The following is a 20208-nucleotide window of genomic DNA, read 5'->3' as shown; positions in this document are numbered from 1 at the left end:
AATCAACACTACTAGCAACCCACATGAACCAATCTGAGGTTTTGAGACAAAGATCGGATACAAGAGATGAACTAGGGTTTTATAGGAGATGGTGCTGGTGAAGATGTTGATGGAGATTGACCCCCTCTCAATGAGAGGATTGTTGGTGACGACGATGGCGATGATTTCCCCCTCCTGGAGGGAAGTTTCCCCGGCAGAACAGCTCCACCGGAGCCCTAGATTGGTTCTGCCCAAGTTCCGCCTCGAGACGGCGATGCTTTGTCCTGAAAGCTTCCTTCTGATTTTTTTTCCAGGTCAAAACACACCATATAGCAGAATATGGGCGTCGGCGGCCTGCTAGGTGGCCCACAAGACCGGAGGGCGCCCCCAGGGGGGGGGGGGGGTAGGGCGCGCCCTCTGATACGTCTCCAACGTATCTATAATTTATGAAGTATTCATGCTGTTATATTATCATTCGTGGATGCGCGCCCAGGTGGGTTGTGCCCACCTCAGTGGCCTCCCGCACCCCCTCTTTACCCTATAAATTCACAAATATTCCAAAAACCCTCGGGGTTAACCTAGATTAGAAGTCTCGCCGCCGCATGCCTCTATAGCCACCGAAAACCAACCTAGACCCTTTCCGGCACCCTGCTGGAGGGGGAAATCATCACCGGTGGCCATCTTCATCATCCCGGCGGCCAGCACGATGAGGAGGGAGTAGTCCACCCTCGGGGCTGAGGGTTTGTACCAGTAGCTATGTGTTTAATCTCTCTCTCTCTCGTGTTTTTGAGATGTCACGATCTTGATGTATCGCGGGCTTTGTTAATATAGTCGGATCATATGGTGTTTTCCCCTCTCTATCTTGTGATGAATTGAGTTTTCCCTTTGAGATTTCGTTTTATCGGTTTGAATACTTTTATGGATTTGAGAGCACTTGATATATGTCTTGCATATGAATACTCATGGTGAAAATGGGGTATCATATTGAATCATCTGATATATGTTTTTGCATTCAACTCGTGGATTCCCGAGGTGACATTGGGGTAATCTATGCATAGGGGTTGATGCACATTCTTGTCTTTGTTTCTCCGGTAGAAATCTTGGGGCACTCTTTGAAGTTCTTTGTGTTGGATTGAATATTACGAATCTGAATTTGCTTTGGTGTTATTTTAGTATGAACTCTTGGTTAGATCGATCGAAAAGAATAGCTTGGTGTTATTTTAATACGAACTCTAGGATAGATTGATCGGAAAGAATAGCTTTGAGGTGGTTTTGTACCCTACAAACAATTCCGTCTTATGTTCTCCGCTGGATAGGAACTTTGGAGTGATTTCTTCATCGCACTTTGAGGGACGGTTATATGATCCAATTATATTAGCATTGTTGAGAGATTGCACTAGTGAAAGTACGGACCCTAGGCCTTGTTTTCAAGCATTGCAATACCGTTTTTGTGCCCGTTTACTATTTGCTACCTTGCTGTTTTTATTTATTCAGATTATAAAAACATATTTCTACCATCCATATTACACTTTTATCACCATCTCTTCGCCGAACTAGTGCACCTATACAATTTGTCACTGTATTAGGTGTGTTGGGGACACAAGAGATTTCATGTATTTGGTTGCAGGGTTGTTTGAGAGAGACCATCTTCATCCTATGCCTCCCACGGATTGATAAACCTTAGGTCATCCACTTGAGGGAAAATTGCTACTGCCCTACAAAACTCTGCGCTTGGAGGCCCAACACGAATCTAAAATAATAAAGTTGCGTAGTAGACATCAAGCTCTTTTCTGGCGCCGTTGCCGGGGAGGTGAGTGCATGAAGGTATATCTTTAGATCTTGCAATTGAATGTTTTAGTTTCTTGTTTTATCACTAGTTTGGTTTATAAAAAAACTACAAAAAATGGAATTGAGGTTGCATCATATTATTGATCATCTTTATAATATCTTTCTTGAAAATGATGGATTGGAGAATCGTGCTCAATTGATAGAAGAAGAATTCAATAGAATGTTTGGTATGAGAGCATGATTGCAATGTTGTTACTATGAATTCTTTGAATATCCATGATGCTAATGATATGCAAAGCCATAAGTTTGGGGATGCTATGTTTGATGAAGATGATATTTTTAGACCCCCAAGATTTGATGTGCATATTTGTTATAATGATTGCATGCCTCCTATTTATGATGATTATATTGATGAAAGTGGATTTGGAGAGGTCATCACTTTATTTAATGATGAATCCACTATTTTGGAAGAGGTTGCAATTGACTATGACAACAAAGTTGGTATCTATGATGATTATGGTGATGACACATATGCTATAAAGAATAATGACAACCATGAAACTTGTCATCATGATTTTAATTTTCAATCTCATGATAGTTATTGTTGAATTTGCTCCCGCTACTATTCATGAGAATAAATTTGCTTATGTGGAGAGTAATAAATTTTCTATGCTTATGTATCATGAAAAGAATGCTTTATGTGATGGTTATATTGTTGAATTCATTCATTATGCTACTGAAAATTATTATGAGAGAGGAACATATGCTTGTAGGAATTGCAATAATACCAAGTTTCCTCTCTATGTGTTGAAATTTTTGAAGTTATGCATGTTTTGCCTTCCTATATTAGTTGATTCTTGTTCCCATAAATTGTTTACTCACAAAATCCCTATGCATAGGAAGTGGGTTGGACTTAAATGTGCTTGTCATGTGCTTCATGATGCTCTCTTTATGTTTCAATTCTTATCTTTTATGCGAGCATCATTGAAATCATCATGCCTAGCTAAAAGGCATTAAAGAAAAGCGCTTGTTGGGAGACAACCCAACACTTTTACCTACTGTTTTTGTGTGTTCACATGATTATGCTACTGTATTGATCATGTTTTATTGCTTTTGTTTCAATAAAGTGCCAAGTAAAGCCTTTGGGATCATGTTGTGTGATAGTTGATTTGATCTTGCTGAAAAACAGAGACTTTTACGCTCACGGAAATAATTCTTATTTTTAACAGAAGAGTGATTTTGAGTTGATTCTTTTTGCAGAAGTTTAATATACAAATTTCTCACGTGTGCTTAATTTTTTCATAATTTTTGGAGTAGCAGAGGTATGGTAGTTATCCAGATCATTACAGACTGTTCTGTTTTTGACATATTCTGTTTTCAATGCATAGTTTGCTTGTTTTCTAGTTTCTATGGCTTATATTGATCAATGTAAATTGTGGAAATGATATGCTACAGTAGGAATTGTGTGGAAACAATTATGAATCTTGTCTTTGACAGTACCAAAGTTAAACGGTTTGCTCTTTATCATACTAACCTATCTCATGAAGTTCCGTTAAGTTTTGTGTGATTGAAGTTTTCAAGTTTTGGGTGAGATGTCGATATGAGGAGAATAAGGAGTGACAAGACCCTAAGCTTGGGGATGCCCAAGGCACCCCAAGGTAATATTCAAGGAAGATCCAAGCAACTAAGCTTGGGGATGCCCCGGAAGGCATCCCCTCTTTCGTCTTCAACATTATCGGTAACCTCACTGCGAGCTATGTTTTCATTCGTCACATGATATATGCTTTGCTTCGAGCGTCAATTTATTTTGTTAGGATTTTCTTTCTGTTATTTAGAATAATTTTTTGCATCTTTTATTTCAATAAAATTGGCATTGATAGCCTTTACTATGCTTATTTTACAAGTATACATGTTGCTGTTTGAAAACAGAAAGTTTACCGATGTTGCAAAAATTCCCTAGAAAAGTGAGAATGTGATAAAATGTTGAAACTTTTTGCAAAATAAGCTCTGATAAATTTTCTACAGTGTGGTATATTTTAATAATCTCTAGAGTTTAAGAAGTATTGGTACTCGTGCATTCTTTACAGACTGTACTGTTTTGGCAGATTGCTGTTATGTTTGCATTGTTTGCATATGTTGGCTTGTTTAATGATTCTATTTGAGGATGAGTATTAAATATGCAGAGGCCTTTAGTATGCAATGTTGAATAATAATTTTAGTGATTTGGTACAGTAGAGAATGGTAAAGTTTTTGCATTGGTTTATACTAACTTATCTCACTAGTTCTTGTTGAGTTTTGTGTGGATGAAGCTTTTGAGATTTAGGGAAACCGTGATATAGAAGGAATTAAGGAGACACAAAAGCTCAATCTTGGGGATGCCCAAGGCATCCCAAGATAATATTTTCAAGAAGCCTTAAGCATCTAAGCTTGGGGATGCCCCGGTAGGCATCCCACCTTTCTCCATATGCAATTATCGGTTAGTATCGGTTGATCCTAAGTTTTTGCTTCTTCACATGATGTGTGCTATCCTTGGAATGTAATTTTATTTTGTTTTTCTTGCTGTTTTAATAAAGTACTTAGATCTGAAAGTTTTTAAATAAATTAGAGTCCTCAAATAGTTGCCAGGGAGGCTAGGTAAGCGGCATTCACATCCCGCCAACGAAGCTCTTTTCTATGGAATTGCTCTAGTGCTTCACTTATATCTTTTTGAGCATGGTGTGCTTTAGTATTTTTTGAAGAAATTATCTCTTGCTTCACTTAAATTAATTTTAGAGAAATAAATATTATTCTCATGATCTTCATTTATATCTTTTTGGAGTAGCTTGTCATTTACTCTTATGCTTCACTTATATCCTATGAGTAAATTGTTGAATAAATTGAATGTCATGAAGTTGAAATCATATCATGCCTAGTGGTAGCTTCACATTGGGTTTAGAAAGTGAAATATTTTGAGGCTTGACAATCACAATATTTGTCATACAAGCAATTCATGAATAATTAGTATAAGGAAGAGAACTTTCACATGCAAATACACTATCTTGGAAATCTTTTGTGATTGTGAGCCCCCATCAAAATATTATATGCCAAAATTGTTGACGTTGGACAAGGAAGACAACGTAATGGTTTATGTTTATTCATATTCAAATAGAAGTTATATTGTCATAGATCCTTCAACATGTGGTGCTTGCCCCCCATCTTTGCTAGCCAAAAATTCTGCACCAAGTAGAGATACTACTTGTGCATCCAAAAACCCTTAAACCCAAACCTTATTTTCAAGAGTCCATCATACCTACCTAGGGATTGAATAAGATCCTCAAGTAAGTTTTCATCGGTGCAATAAGGCAATAAAAATTGCTTCTAAAAGTTTTAGATCATTTAGTGTCAGAGAAAATTGAGCGTTGTACGAACTTGTGATGGCAAAGAATAAAAGCGACAGACTGCATCATAAAGGTTGCTATCATAAGGGGCAATATAACGTGACGTTCTTTTGCACTAAGGGGTTGAGCATACAAACAAATAAGCGCACGCCAACCTCTGCTTCCCTCTATGAAGGGCCTATCTTTTACTTTTATGTATTTACTTTCATGCAAAGAGTCAAAGTATTTCTCTCTATTCCTTTTTATATTTTCTCTTTTGACAAGCATCATGTGGTGAGGAAAGATCTAGGCACATATGTCCAGTTGAATATGGGTAGCATGAGTTATTATTGTTGACATCACCCTTGAGGTGAATACGTTGGGAGGCAAAACAATAAGCCCCTATCTTTCTATGTGTCCGGTTGAAATGTTTTGCTCATGCGTATGCGGTGAGTGTTAGCAATCATAGAAGACTATATGATGGTTGAGTATGTGGAGCTCTTACTTAGACTCCGTTGAATAGGTTGAATTGCAGTTGCTTGGTGACTGAGAACATAGGTTGTTGAGTTTCAAGAGAATTCATTGTTTGAACCTTAACATGTGAATTGGTTGCTACTTTAACATGAGAAATTTCATGAGAAAGAAAGAATTGCTGCTATGATGCTAGGAAAAGTGATTGAAATTGTCATTGATCAAATTTATGCACTTTGCTAGCATTCACACTTCATAAATTATTTGTTTTATCATTTACCTACTCGAGGACGAGTAGGAATTAAGCTTGGGGATGTTGATACGTCTCCAACGCATCTATAATTTATGAAGTATTCATGCTGTTATATTATCATTCTTGGATGTTTTACAATCATTTTATAGCAACTTTATATCATTTTTTGGGACTAACTTATTGACCCAGTGCCTAGTGCCAGTTGCTGTTTTTTGTTTATTTTTTACATCGCAGGAAATCAATATCAAACGGAGTCCAAACACCATGAAACTTTTTGTGGATTTTTGATGGACCAGAACACTTCCAATGGGCCAGAGCAGCACCTGCGGGTGCCCTGAGGGGGGCACAACCCACCAGAGTGCGCTTGGGGGGCCCAGGCGCGCCCAGGTGGGTTGTGCCCACCTCGGTGGCCTCCCGCACCCCCTATTTACCCTATAAATTCACAAATATTCCAAAAACCCTCGGGGTTAACCTAGATCAGAAGTTTCGTCGCCGCAGGCCTCTGTAGCCACCGAAAATCAATCTAGACCCTTTCCGACACCCTACCAGAGGGGGGAATCATCACCAGTGGCCATCTTCATCATCCTGGCGACCACCACGATGAGGAGGGAGTAGTCCACCCTCGGGGCCGAGGGTTTTTACCAGTAGTTATGTGTTATTCTCTCTCTCGTGTTCTTGAGATGTCACGATCTTGATGTATCGCGGGCCTTTTTAATATAGTCGGATCATATGGTATTTTCCCCTCTCTATCTTGTGATGAATTGAGTTTTCCCTTTGAAATTTCGTTTTATCGGGTTGAATACTTTTATGTATTTGAGAGCACTTGATATATGTCTTGCATATGAATACTCGTGGTGACAATGGGGTATCATATTGATTCACTTGATATATGTTTTGGCATTCAACTCACGGATTTCCGAGGTGACATTGGGGTAATCTATGCATAGGTGTTGATGCACGTTCTTGTCTTTGTTTCTCCTATAGAAATCTTGGGGCACTCTTTGAAGTTCTTTGTGTTGGATTGAACATTACGAATCTGAATTTGCTTTGGTGTTATTTTAGTACGAACTCTTGGTTAGATCGATCGGAAAGAATAGCTTGGTGTTATTTAGTACGAACTCTAGGATAGATTGATCGGAAAGAATAGCTTTGAGGTGGTTTCGTACCCTACAAACAATTCCGTCTTATGTTCTCCACTAGATAGGAACTTTGGAGTGATTTCTTCATCGCACTGTGAGGGACGGTTATATGATCCAATGATATTAGCATTGTTGATAGATTGCACTAGTGAAAGTACGGACCCTAGGCCTTGTTTTCAAGCATTGCAATACCGTTTTTGTGCCCGTTTACTATTTGCTACCTTGCTGTTTTTATTTATTCAGATTATAAAACATATTTCTACCATCCATATTACACTTTTATCACCATCTCTTCGCCGAACTAGTGCAGCTATACAATTTGCCATTGTATTAGGTGTGTTGGGGACACAAGAGATATCTTGTATTTGGTTGCAGGGTTGTTTGAGAGAGACCATCTTCATCCTACGCCTCCCACGGATTGATAAACCTTAGGTCATCCACTTGAGGGAAAATTGCTATTGTCGTACACAACTCTGCGCTTGGAGGCCCAACACGAGTCTACAAGAATAAAGTTGCGTAGTAGACATCACCCTCCACCCTTGTGGATGGCAGGTGGCCCCTCTCTGGTACTTTCTTCGCCCAATATTTTTTATATATTCCAAAAATATTTTCCGTGAAGTTTCAGAACTTTTGTAGTTGTGCATAATAGGTCTCTAATATTTGCTCATTTTTCATTCCAGAATTCCAGTTGCCGGCATTCCCCCTCTTCATGTAAACCTTATAAAATAAGAGAGAAAAGGCATAAGTATTGTGATATTTAGATACATTAAAACTGAGCACTTTTTCAGCCCTCTCAGGGCATCGACGCTCCCAGCCGTCAGATCACCAGTTTGAAGCATTTTTAGCCGTTGGATGAGCTGTGAGTCGCTCCTAATCCGGTACTCTTCGCTAATAACGATCGCGGGCCGCTGCTCCGGTCGCTTTTTTGGGCTTTCCGGGTAAATTGGGCCTAATGGGCCTCTAGCAACCTCCTTACAGACCAACACAGAGCGAATTGACACGGTGCGGATAAGCCTGGACGAACTCTTATATAAAGCAAAGCGCTCCCGAGGACACATGGGAATTGTTGTCAAGTTAGCTTTCATCATGCTCATGTGATTCGCGTTCGTTACTTTGATAATTTGATATGTGGGTGGACCGGTGCTTGGGTGCTTCCCTTCCTTGGACAAGCCTCCCACTTATGATTAAGCCATCTCGCAAGCATCCGCAAATACGGAAGAAGAATTAAGATAAATCTAACCATAGCATGAAACATATGGATCCAAATCAGCCCCTTACGAAGCAACGCATAAACTAGGGTTTAAGCTTCTATCACTCTAGCAACCCATCATCTACTTATTACTTCCCAATGACTTCCCCTGGGCCCAAACAATGGTGAAGTGTCATGTAGTCGACGTTCACATAACACCACTAGAGGAAAGACAACATACATCTCATCAAAATATAGAACGAATACCAAATTCACATGATTACTTATAACAAGACTTCTCCCATGTCTGAACAAACATAACTACTCACAAAGCATATTAATGTTCATAATCAGTGGAGTATTAATTATTATTAAGGATCTGAACATACGATCTTCCACCGAATAAACCAACTAGCATCAACTACAAGGAGTAATCAACACTACTAGCAACCCACATGAACCAATCTGAGGTTTTGAGACAAAGATCGGATACAAGAGATGAACTAGGGTTTTATAGGAGATGGTGCTGGTGAAGATGTTGATGGAGATTGACCCCCTCTCAATGAGAGGATTGTTGGTGACGACGATGGCGATGATTTCCCCCTCCTGGAGGGAAGTTTCCCCGGCAGAACAGCTCCACCGGAGCCCTAGATTGGTTCTGCCCAAGTTCCGCCTCGAGACGGCGATGCTTTGTCCTGAAAGCTTCCTTCTGATTTTTTTTCCAGGTCAAAACACACCATATAGCAGAATATGGGCGTCGGCGGCCTGCTAGGTGGCCCACAAGACCGGAGGGCGCCCCCAGGGGGGGGGGGGGTAGGGCGCGCCCTCTGATACGTCTCCAACGTATCTATAATTTATGAAGTATTCATGCTGTTATATTATCATTCGTGGATGCGCGCCCAGGTGGGTTGTGCCCACCTCAGTGGCCTCCCGCACCCCCTCTTTACCCTATAAATTCACAAATATTCCAAAAACCCTCGGGGTTAACCTAGATTAGAAGTCTCGCCGCCGCATGCCTCTATAGCCACCGAAAACCAACCTAGACCCTTTCCGGCACCCTGCTGGAGGGGGAAATCATCACCGGTGGCCATCTTCATCATCCCAGCGGCCAGCACGATGAGGAGGGAGTAGTCCACCCTCGGGGCTGAGGGTTTGTACCAGTAGCTATGTGTTTAATCTCTCTCTCTCTCTCGTGTTTTTGAGATGTCACGATCTTGATGTATCGCGGGCTTTGTTAATATAGTCGGATCATATGGTGTTTTCCCCTCTCTATCTTGTGATGAATTGAGTTTTCCCTTTGAGATTTCGTTTTATCGGTTTGAATACTTTTATGGATTTGAGAGCACTTGATATATGTCTTGCATATGAATACTCATGGTGAAAATGGGGTATCATATTGAATCATCTGATATATGTTTTTGCATTCAACTCGTGGATTCCCGAGGTGACATTGGGGTAATCTATGCATAGGGGTTGATGCACATTCTTGTCTTTGTTTCTCCGGTAGAAATCTTGGGGCACTCTTTGAAGTTCTTTGTGTTGGATTGAATATTACAAATCTGAATTTGCTTTGGTGTTATTTTAGTATGAACTCTTGGTTAGATCGATCGAAAAGAATAGCTTGGTGTTATTTTAATACGAACTCTAGGATAGATTGATCGGAAAGAATAGCTTTGAGGTGGTTTTGTACCCTACAAACAATTCCGTCTTATGTTCTCCGCTGGATAGGAACTTTGGAGTGATTTCTTCATCGCACTTTGAGGGACGGTTATATGATCCAATTATATTAGCATTGTTGAGAGATTGCACTAGTGAAAGTACGGACCCTAGGCCTTGTTTTCAAGCATTGCAATACCGTTTTTGTGCCCGTTTACTATTTGCTACCTTGCTGTTTTTATTTATTCAGATTATAAAAACATATTTCTACCATCCATATTACACTTTTATCACCATCTCTTCGCCGAACTAGTGCACCTATACAATTTGTCACTGTATTAGGTGTGTTGGGGACACAAGAGATTTCATGTATTTGGTTGCAGGGTTGTTTGAGAGAGACCATCTTCATCCTATGCCTCCCACGGATTGATAAACCTTAGGTCATCCACTTGAGGGAAAATTGCTACTGCCCTACAAAACTCTGCGCTTGGAGGCCCAACACGAATCTAAAATAATAAAGTTGCGTAGTAGACATCAAGCTCTTTTCTGGCGCCGTTGCCGGGGAGGTGAGTGCATGAAGGTATATCTTTAGATCTTGCAATTGAATGTTTTAGTTTCTTGTTTTATCACTAGTTTGGTTTATAAAAAAACTACAAAAAATGGAATTGAGGTTGCATCATATTATTGATCATCTTTATAATATCTTTCTTGAAAATGATGGATTGGAGAATCGTGCTCAATTGATAGAAGAAGAATTCAATAGAATGTTTGGTATGAGAGCATGATTGCAATGTTGTTACTATGAATTCTTTGAATATCCATGATGCTAATGATATGCAAAGCCATAAGTTTGGGGATGCTATGTTTGATGAAGATGATATTTTTAGACCCCCAAGATTTGATGTGCATATTTGTTATAATGATTGCATGCCTCCTATTTATGATGATTATATTGATGAAAGTGGATTTGGAGAGGTCATCACTTTATTTAATGATGAATCCACTATTTTGGAAGAGGTTGCAATTGACTATGACAACAAAGTTGGTATCTATGATGATTATGGTGATGACACATATGCTATAAAGAATAATGACAACCATGAAACTTGTCATCATGATTTTAATTTTCAATCTCATGATAGTTATTGTTGAATTTGCTCCCGCTACTATTCATGAGAATAAATTTGCTTATGTGGAGAGTAATAAATTTTCTATGCTTATGTATCATGAAAAGAATGCTTTATGTGATGGTTATATTGTTGAATTCATTCATTATGCTACTGAAAATTATTATGAGAGAGGAACATATGCTTGTAGGAATTGCAATAATACCAAGTTTCCTCTCTATGTGTTGAAATTTTTGAAGTTATGCATGTTTTGCCTTCCTATATTAGTTGATTCTTGTTCCCATAAATTGTTTACTCACAAAATCCCTATGCATAGGAAGTGGGTTGGACTTAAATGTGCTTGTCATGTGCTTCATGATGCTCTCTTTATGTTTCAATTCTTATCTTTTATGCGAGCATCATTGAAATCATCATGCCTAGCTAAAAGGCATTAAAGAAAAGCGCTTGTTGGGAGACAACCCAACACTTTTACCTATTGTTTTTGTGTGTTCACATGATTATGCTACTGTATTGATCATGTTTTATTGCTTTTGTTTCAATAAAGTGCCAAGTAAAGCCTTTGGGATCATGTTGTGTGATAGTTGATTTGATCTTGCTGAAAAACAGAGACTTTTACGCTCACGGAAATAATTCTTATTTTTAACAGAAGAGTGATTTTGAGTTGATTCTTTTTGCAGAAGTTTAATATACAAATTTCTCACGTGTGCTTAATTTTTTCATAATTTTTGGAGTAGCAGAGGTATGGTAGTTATCCAGATCATTACAGACTGTTCTGTTTTTGACATATTCTGTTTTCAATGCATAGTTTGCTTGTTTTCTAGTTTCTATGGCTTATATTGATCAATGTAAATTGTGGAAATGATATGCTACAGTAGGAATTGTGTGGAAACAATTATGAATCTTGTCTTTGACAGTACCAAAGTTAAACGGTTTGCTCTTTATCATACTAACCTATCTCATGAAGTTCCGTTAAGTTTTGTGTGATTGAAGTTTTCAAGTTTTGGGTGAGATGTCGATATGAGGAGAATAAGGAGTGACAAGACCCTAAGCTTGGGGATGCCCAAGGCACCCCAAGGTAATATTCAAGGAAGATCCAAGCAACTAAGCTTGGGGATGCCCCGGAAGGCATCCCCTCTTTCGTCTTCAACATTATCGGTAACCTCACTGCGAGCTATGTTTTCATTCGTCACATGATATATGCTTTGCTTCGAGCGTCAATTTATTTTGTTAGGATTTTCTTTCTGTTATTTAGAATAATTTTTTGCATCTTTTATTTCAATAAAATTGGCATTGATAGCCTTTACTATGCTTATTTTACAAGTATACATGTTGCTGTTTGAAAACAGAAAGTTTACCGATGTTGCAAAAATTCCCTAGAAAAGTGAGAATGTGATAAAATGTTGAAACTTTTTGCAAAATAAGCTCTGATAAATTTTCTACAGTGTGGTATATTTTAATAATCTCTAGAGTTTAAGAAGTATTGGTACTCGTGCATTCTTTACAGACTGTACTGTTTTGGCAGATTGCTGTTATGTTTGCATTGTTTGCATATGTTGGCTTGTTTAATGATTCTATTTGAGGATGAGTATTAAATATGCAGAGGCCTTTAGTATGCAATGTTGAATAATAATTTTAGTGATTTGGTACAGTAGAGAATGGTAAAGTTTTTGCATTGGTTTATACTAACTTATCTCACTAGTTCTTGTTGAGTTTTATGTGGATGAAGCTTTTGAGATTTAGGGAAACCGTGATATAGAAGGAATTAAGGAGACACAAAAGCTCAATCTTGGGGATGCCCAAGGCATCCCAAGATAATATTTTCAAGAAGCCTTAAGCATCTAAGCTTGGGGATGCCCCGGTAGGCATCCCACCTTTCTCCATATGCAATTATCGGTTAGTATCGGTTGATCCTAAGTTTTTGCTTCTTCACATGATGTGTGCTATCCTTGGAATGTAATTTTATTTTGTTTTTCTTGCTGTTTTAATAAAGTACTTAGATCTGAAAGTTTTTAAATAAATTAGAGTCCTCAAATAGTTGCCAGGGAGGCTAGGTAAGCGGCATTCACATCCCGCCAACGAAGCTCTTTTCTATGGAATTGCTCTAGTGCTTCACTTATATCTTTTTGAGCATGGTGTGCTTTAGTATTTTTTGAAGAAATTATCTCTTGCTTCACTTAAATTAATTTTAGAGAAATAAATATTATTCTCATGATCTTCATTTATATCTTTTTGGAGTAGCTTGTCATTTACTCTTATGCTTCACTTATATCCTATGAGTAAATTGTTGAATAAATTGAATGTCATGAAGTTGAAATCATATCATGCCTAGTGGTAGCTTCACATTGGGTTTAGAAAGTGAAATATTTTGAGGCTTGACAATCACAATATTTGTCATACAAGCAATTCATGAATAATTAGTATAAGGAAGAGAACTTTCACATGCAAATACACTATCTTGGAAATCTTTTGTGATTGTGAGCCCCCATCAAAATATTATATGCCAAAATTGTTGACGTTGGACAAGGAAGACAACGTAATGGTTTATGTTTATTCATATTCAAATAGAAGTTATATTGTCATAGATCCTTCAACATGTGGTGCTTGCCCCCCATCTTTGCTAGCCAAAAATTCTGCACCAAGTAGAGATACTACTTGTGCATCCAAAAACCCTTAAACCCAAACCTTATTTTCAAGAGTCCATCATACCTACCTAGGGATTGAATAAGATCCTCAAGTAAGTTTTCATCGGTGCAATAAGGCAATAAAAATTGCTTCTAAAAGTTTTAGATCATTTAGTGTCAGAGAAAATTGAGCGTTGTACGAACTTGTGATGGCAAAGAATAAAAGCGACAGACTGCATCATAAAGGTTGCTATCATAAGGGGCAATATAACGTGACGTTCTTTTGCACTAAGGGGTTGAGCATACAAACAAATAAGCGCACGCCAACCTCTGCTTCCCTCTATGAAGGGCCTATCTTTTACTTTTATGTATTTACTTTCATGCAAAGAGTCAAAGTATTTCTCTCTATTCCTTTTTATATTTTCTCTTTTGACAAGCATCATGTGGTGAGGAAAGATCTAGGCACATATGTCCAGTTGAATATGGGTAGCATGAGTTATTATTGTTGACATCACCCTTGAGGTGAATACGTTGGGAGGCAAAACAATAAGCCCCTATCTTTCTATGTGTCCGGTTGAAATGTTTTGCTCATGCGTATGCGGTGAGTGTTAGCAATCATAGAAGACTATATGATGGTTGAGTATGTGGAGCTCTTACTTAGACTCCGTTGAATAGGTTGAATTGCAGTTGCTTGGTGACTGAGAACATAGGTTGTTGAGTTTCAAGAGAATTCATTGTTTGAACCTTAACATGTGAATTGGTTGCTACTTTAACATGAGAAATTTCATGAGAAAGAAAGAATTGCTGCTATGATGCTAGGAAAAGTGATTGAAATTGTCATTGATCAAATTTATGCACTTTGCTAGCATTCACACTTCATAAATTATTTGTTTTATCATTTACCTACTCGAGGACGAGTAGGAATTAAGCTTGGGGATGTTGATACGTCTCCAACGCATCTATAATTTATGAAGTATTCATGCTGTTATATTATCATTCTTGGATGTTTTACAATCATTTTATAGCAACTTTATATCATTTTTTGGGACTAACTTATTGACCCAGTGCCTAGTGCCAGTTGCTGTTTTTTGTTTATTTTTTACATCGCAGGAAATCAATATCAAACGGAGTCCAAACACCATGAAACTTTTTGTGGATTTTTGATGGACCAGAACACTTCCAATGGGCCAGAGCAGCACCTGCGGGTGCCCTGAGGGGGGCACAACCCACCAGAGTGCGCTTGGGGGGCCCAGGCGCGCCCAGGTGGGTTGTGCCCACCTCGGTGGCCTCCCGCACCCCCTATTTACCCTATAAATTCACAAATATTCCAAAAACCCTCGGGGTTAACCTAGATCAGAAGTTTCGTCGCCGCAGGCCTCTGTAGCCACCGAAAATCAATCTAGACCCTTTCCGACACCCTACCAGAGGGGGGAATCATCACCAGTGGCCATCTTCATCATCCTGGCGACCACCACGATGAGGAGGGAGTAGTCCACCCTCGGGGCCGAGGGTTTTTACCAGTAGTTATGTGTTATTCTCTCTCTCGTGTTCTTGAGATGTCACGATCTTGATGTATCGCGGGCCTTTTTAATATAGTCGGATCATATGGTATTTTCCCCTCTCTATCTTGTGATGAATTGAGTTTTCCCTTTGAAATTTCGTTTTATCGGGTTGAATACTTTTATGTATTTGAGAGCACTTGATATATGTCTTGCATATGAATACTCGTGGTGACAATGGGGTATCATATTGATTCACTTGATATATGTTTTGGCATTCAACTCACGGATTTCCGAGGTGACATTGGGGTAATCTATGCATAGGTGTTGATGCACGTTCTTGTCTTTGTTTCTCCTATAGAAATCTTGGGGCACTCTTTGAAGTTCTTTGTGTTGGATTGAACATTACGAATCTGAATTTGCTTTGGTGTTATTTTAGTACGAACTCTTGGTTAGATCGATCGGAAAGAATAGCTTGGTGTTATTTAGTACGAACTCTAGGATAGATTGATCGGAAAGAATAGCTTTGAGGTGGTTTCGTACCCTACAAACAATTCTGTCTTATGTTCTCCACTAGATAGGAACTTTGGAGTGATTTCTTCATCGCACTGTGAGGGACGGTTATATGATCCAATGATATTAGCATTGTTGATAGATTGCACTAGTGAAAGTACGGACCCTAGGCCTTGTTTTCAAGCATTGCAATACCGTTTTTGTGCCCGTTTACTATTTGCTACCTTGCTGTTTTTATTTATTCAGATTATAAAACATATTTCTACCATCCATATTACACTTTTATCACCATCTCTTCGCCGAACTAGTGCAGCTATACAATTTGCCATTGTATTAGGTGTGTTGGGGACACAAGAGATATCTTGTATTTGGTTGCAGGGTTGTTTGAGAGAGACCATCTTCATCCTACGCCTCCCACGGATTGATAAACCTTAGGTCATCCACTTGAGGGAAAATTGCTATTGTCGTACACAACTCTGCGCTTGGAGGCCCAACACGAGTCTACAAGAATAAAGTTGCGTAGTAGACATCACCCTCCACCCTTGTGGATGGCAGGTGGCCCCTCTCTGGTACTTTCTTCGCCCAATATTTTTTATATATTCCAAAAATATTTTCCGTGAAGTTTCAGAACTTTTGTAGTTGTGCATAATAGGTCTCTAATATTTGCTCATTTTTCATTCCAGAATTCCAGTTGCCGGCATTCCCCCTCTTCATGTAAACCTTATAAAATAAGAGAGAAAAGGCATAAGTATTGTGATATTTAGATACATTAAAACTGAGCACTTTTTCAGCCCTCTCAGGGCATCGACGCTCCCAGCCGTCAGATCACCAGTTTGAAGCATTTTTAGCCGTTGGATGAGCTGTGAGTCGCTCCTAATCCGGTACTCTTCGCTAATAACGATCGCGGGCCGCTGCTCCGGTCGCTTTTTTGGGCTTTCCGGGTAAATTGGGCCTAATGGGCCTCTAGCAACCTCCTTACAGACCAACACAGAGCGAATTGACACGGTGCGGATAAGCCTGGACGAACTCTTATATAAAGCAAAGCGCTCCCGAGGACACATGGGAATTGTTGTCAAGTTAGCTTTCATCATGCTCATGTGATTCGCGTTCGTTACTTTGATAATTTGATATGTGGGTGGACCGGTGCTTGGGTGCTTCCCTTCCTTGGACAAGCCTCCCACTTATGATTAAGCCATCTCGCAAGCATCCGCAAATACGGAAGAAGAATTAAGATAAATCTAACCATAGCATGAAACATATGGATCCAAATCAGCCCCTTACGAAGCAACGCATAAACTAGGGTTTAAGCTTCTATCACTCTAGCAACCCATCATCTACTTATTACTTCCCAATGACTTCCCCTGGGCCCAAACAATGGTGAAGTGTCATGTAGTCGACGTTCACATAACACCACTAGAGGAAAGACAACATACATCTCATCAAAATATAGAACGAATACCAAATTCACATGATTACTTATAACAAGACTTCTCCCATGTCTGAACAAACATAACTACTCACAAAGCATATTAATGTTCATAATCAGTGGAGTATTAATTATTATTAAGGATCTGAACATACGATCTTCCACCGAATAAACCAACTAGCATCAACTACAAGGAGTAATCAACACTACTAGCAACCCACATGAACCAATCTGAGGTTTTGAGACAAAGATCGGATACAAGAGATGAACTAGGGTTTTATAGGAGATGGTGCTGGTGAAGATGTTGATGGAGATTGACCCCCTCTCAATGAGAGGATTGTTGGTGACGACGATGGCGATGATTTCCCCCTCCTGGAGGGAAGTTTCCCCGGCAGAACAGCTCCACCGGAGCCCTAGATTGGTTCTGCCCAAGTTCCGCCTCGAGACGGCGATGCTTTGTCCTGAAAGCTTCCTTCTGATTTTTTTTCCAGGTCAAAACACACCATATAGCAGAATATGGGCGTCGGCGGCCTGCTAGGTGGCCCACAAGACCGGAGGGCGCCCCCAGGGGGGGGGGGGTAGGGCGCGCCCTCTGATACGTCTCCAACGTATCTATAATTTATGAAGTATTCATGCTGTTATATTATCATTCGTGGATGCGCGCCCAGGTGGGTTGTGCCCACCTCAGTGGCCTCCCGCACCCCCTCTTTACCCTATAAATTCACAAATATTCCAAAAACCCTCGGGGTTAACCTAGATTAGAAGTCTCGCCGCCGCATGCCTCTATAGCCACCGAAAACCAACCTAGACCCTTTCCGGCACCCTGCTGGAGGGGGAAATCATCACCGGTGGCCATCTTCATCATCCCGGCGGCCAGCACGATGAGGAGGGAGTAGTCCACCCTCGGGGCTGAGGGTTTGTACCAGTAGCTATGTGTTTAATCTCTCTCTCTCTCTCGTGTTTTTGAGATGTCACGATCTTGATGTATCGCGGGCTTTGTTAATATAGTCGGATCATATGGTGTTTTCCCCTCTCTATCTTGTGATGAATTGAGTTTTCCCTTTGAGATTTCGTTTTATCGGTTTGAATACTTTTATGGATTTGAGAGCACTTGATATATGTCTTGCATATGAATACTCATGGTGAAAATGGGGTATCATATTGAATCATCTGATATATGTTTTTGCATTCAACTCGTGGATTCCCGAGGTGACATTGGGGTAATCTATGCATAGGGGTTGATGCACATTCTTGTCTTTGTTTCTCCGGTAGAAATCTTGGGGCACTCTTTGAAGTTCTTTGTGTTGGATTGAATATTACAAATCTGAATTTGCTTTGGTGTTATTTTAGTATGAACTCTTGGTTAGATCGATCGAAAAGAATAGCTTGGTGTTATTTTAATACGAACTCTAGGATAGATTGATCGGAAAGAATAGCTTTGAGGTGGTTTTGTACCCTACAAACAATTCCGTCTTATGTTCTCCGCTGGATAGGAACTTTGGAGTGATTTCTTCATCGCACTTTGAGGGACGGTTATATGATCCAATTATATTAGCATTGTTGAGAGATTGCACTAGTGAAAGTACGGACCCTAGGCCTTGTTTTCAAGCATTGCAATACCGTTTTTGTGCCCGTTTACTATTTGCTACCTTGCTGTTTTTATTTATTCAGATTATAAAAACATATTTCTACCATCCATATTACACTTTTATCACCATCTCTTCGCCGAACTAGTGCACCTATACAATTTGTCACTGTATTAGGTGTGTTGGGGACACAAGAGATTTCATGTATTTGGTTGCAGGGTTGTTTGAGAGAGACCATCTTCATCCTATGCCTCCCACGGATTGATAAACCTTAGGTCATCCACTTGAGGGAAAATTGCTACTGCCCTACAAAACTCTGCGCTTGGAGGCCCAACACGAATCTAAAATAATAAAGTTGCGTAGTAGACATCAAGCTCTTTTCTGGCGCCGTTGCCGGGGAGGTGAGTGCATGAAGGTATATCTTTAGATCTTGCAATTGAATGTTTTAGTTTCTTGTTTTATCACTAGTTTGGTTTATAAAAAAACTACAAAAAATGGAATTGAGGTTGCATCATATTATTGATCATCTTTATAATATCTTTCTTGAAAATGATGGATTGGAGAATCGTGCTCAATTGATAGAAGAAGAATTCAATAGAATGTTTGGTATGAGAGCATGATTGCAATGTTGTTACTATGAATTCTTTGAATATCCATGATGCTAATGATATGCAAAGCCATAAGTTTGGGGATGCTATGTTTGATGAAGATGATATTTTTAGACCCCCAAGATTTGATGTGCATATTTGTTATAATGATTGCATGCCTCCTATTTATGATGATTATATTGATGAAAGTGGATTTGGAGAGGTCATCACTTTATTTAATGATGAATCCACTATTTTGGAAGAGGTTGCAATTGACTATGACAACAAAGTTGGTATCTATGATGATTATGGTGATGACACATATGCTATAAAGAATAATGACAACCATGAAACTTGTCATCATGATTTTAATTTTCAATCTCATGATAGTTATTGTTGAATTTGCTCCCGCTACTATTCATGAGAATAAATTTGCTTATGTGGAGAGTAATAAATTTTCTATGCTTATGTATCATGAAAAGAATGCTTTATGTGATGGTTATATTGTTGAATTCATTCATTATGCTACTGAAAATTATTATGAGAGAGGAACATATGCTTGTAGGAATTGCAATAATACCAAGTTTCCTCTCTATGTGTTGAAATTTTTGAAGTTATGCATGTTTTGCCTTCCTATATTAGTTGATTCTTGTTCCCATAAATTGTTTACTCACAAAATCCCTATGCATAGGAAGTGGGTTGGACTTAAATGTGCTTGTCATGTGCTTCATGATGCTCTCTTTATGTTTCAATTCTTATCTTTTATGCGAGCATCATTGAAATCATCATGCCTAGCTAAAAGGCATTAAAGAAAAGCGCTTGTTGGGAGACAACCCAACACTTTTACCTACTGTTTTTGTGTGTTCACATGATTATGCTACTGTATTGATCATGTTTTATTGCTTTTGTTTCAATAAAGTGCCAAGTAAAGCCTTTGGGATCATGTTGTGTGATAGTTGATTTGATCTTGCTGAAAAACAGAGACTTTTACGCTCACGGAAATAATTCTTATTTTTAA

This window comes from Aegilops tauschii, chromosome 7 (genome assembly GCF_002575655.3).
Source record: "Aegilops tauschii subsp. strangulata cultivar AL8/78 chromosome 7, Aet v6.0, whole genome shotgun sequence".
NCBI lineage: Eukaryota > Viridiplantae > Streptophyta > Magnoliopsida > Poales > Poaceae > Aegilops > Aegilops tauschii.
This window is presented reverse-complemented; position numbering follows the sequence as displayed.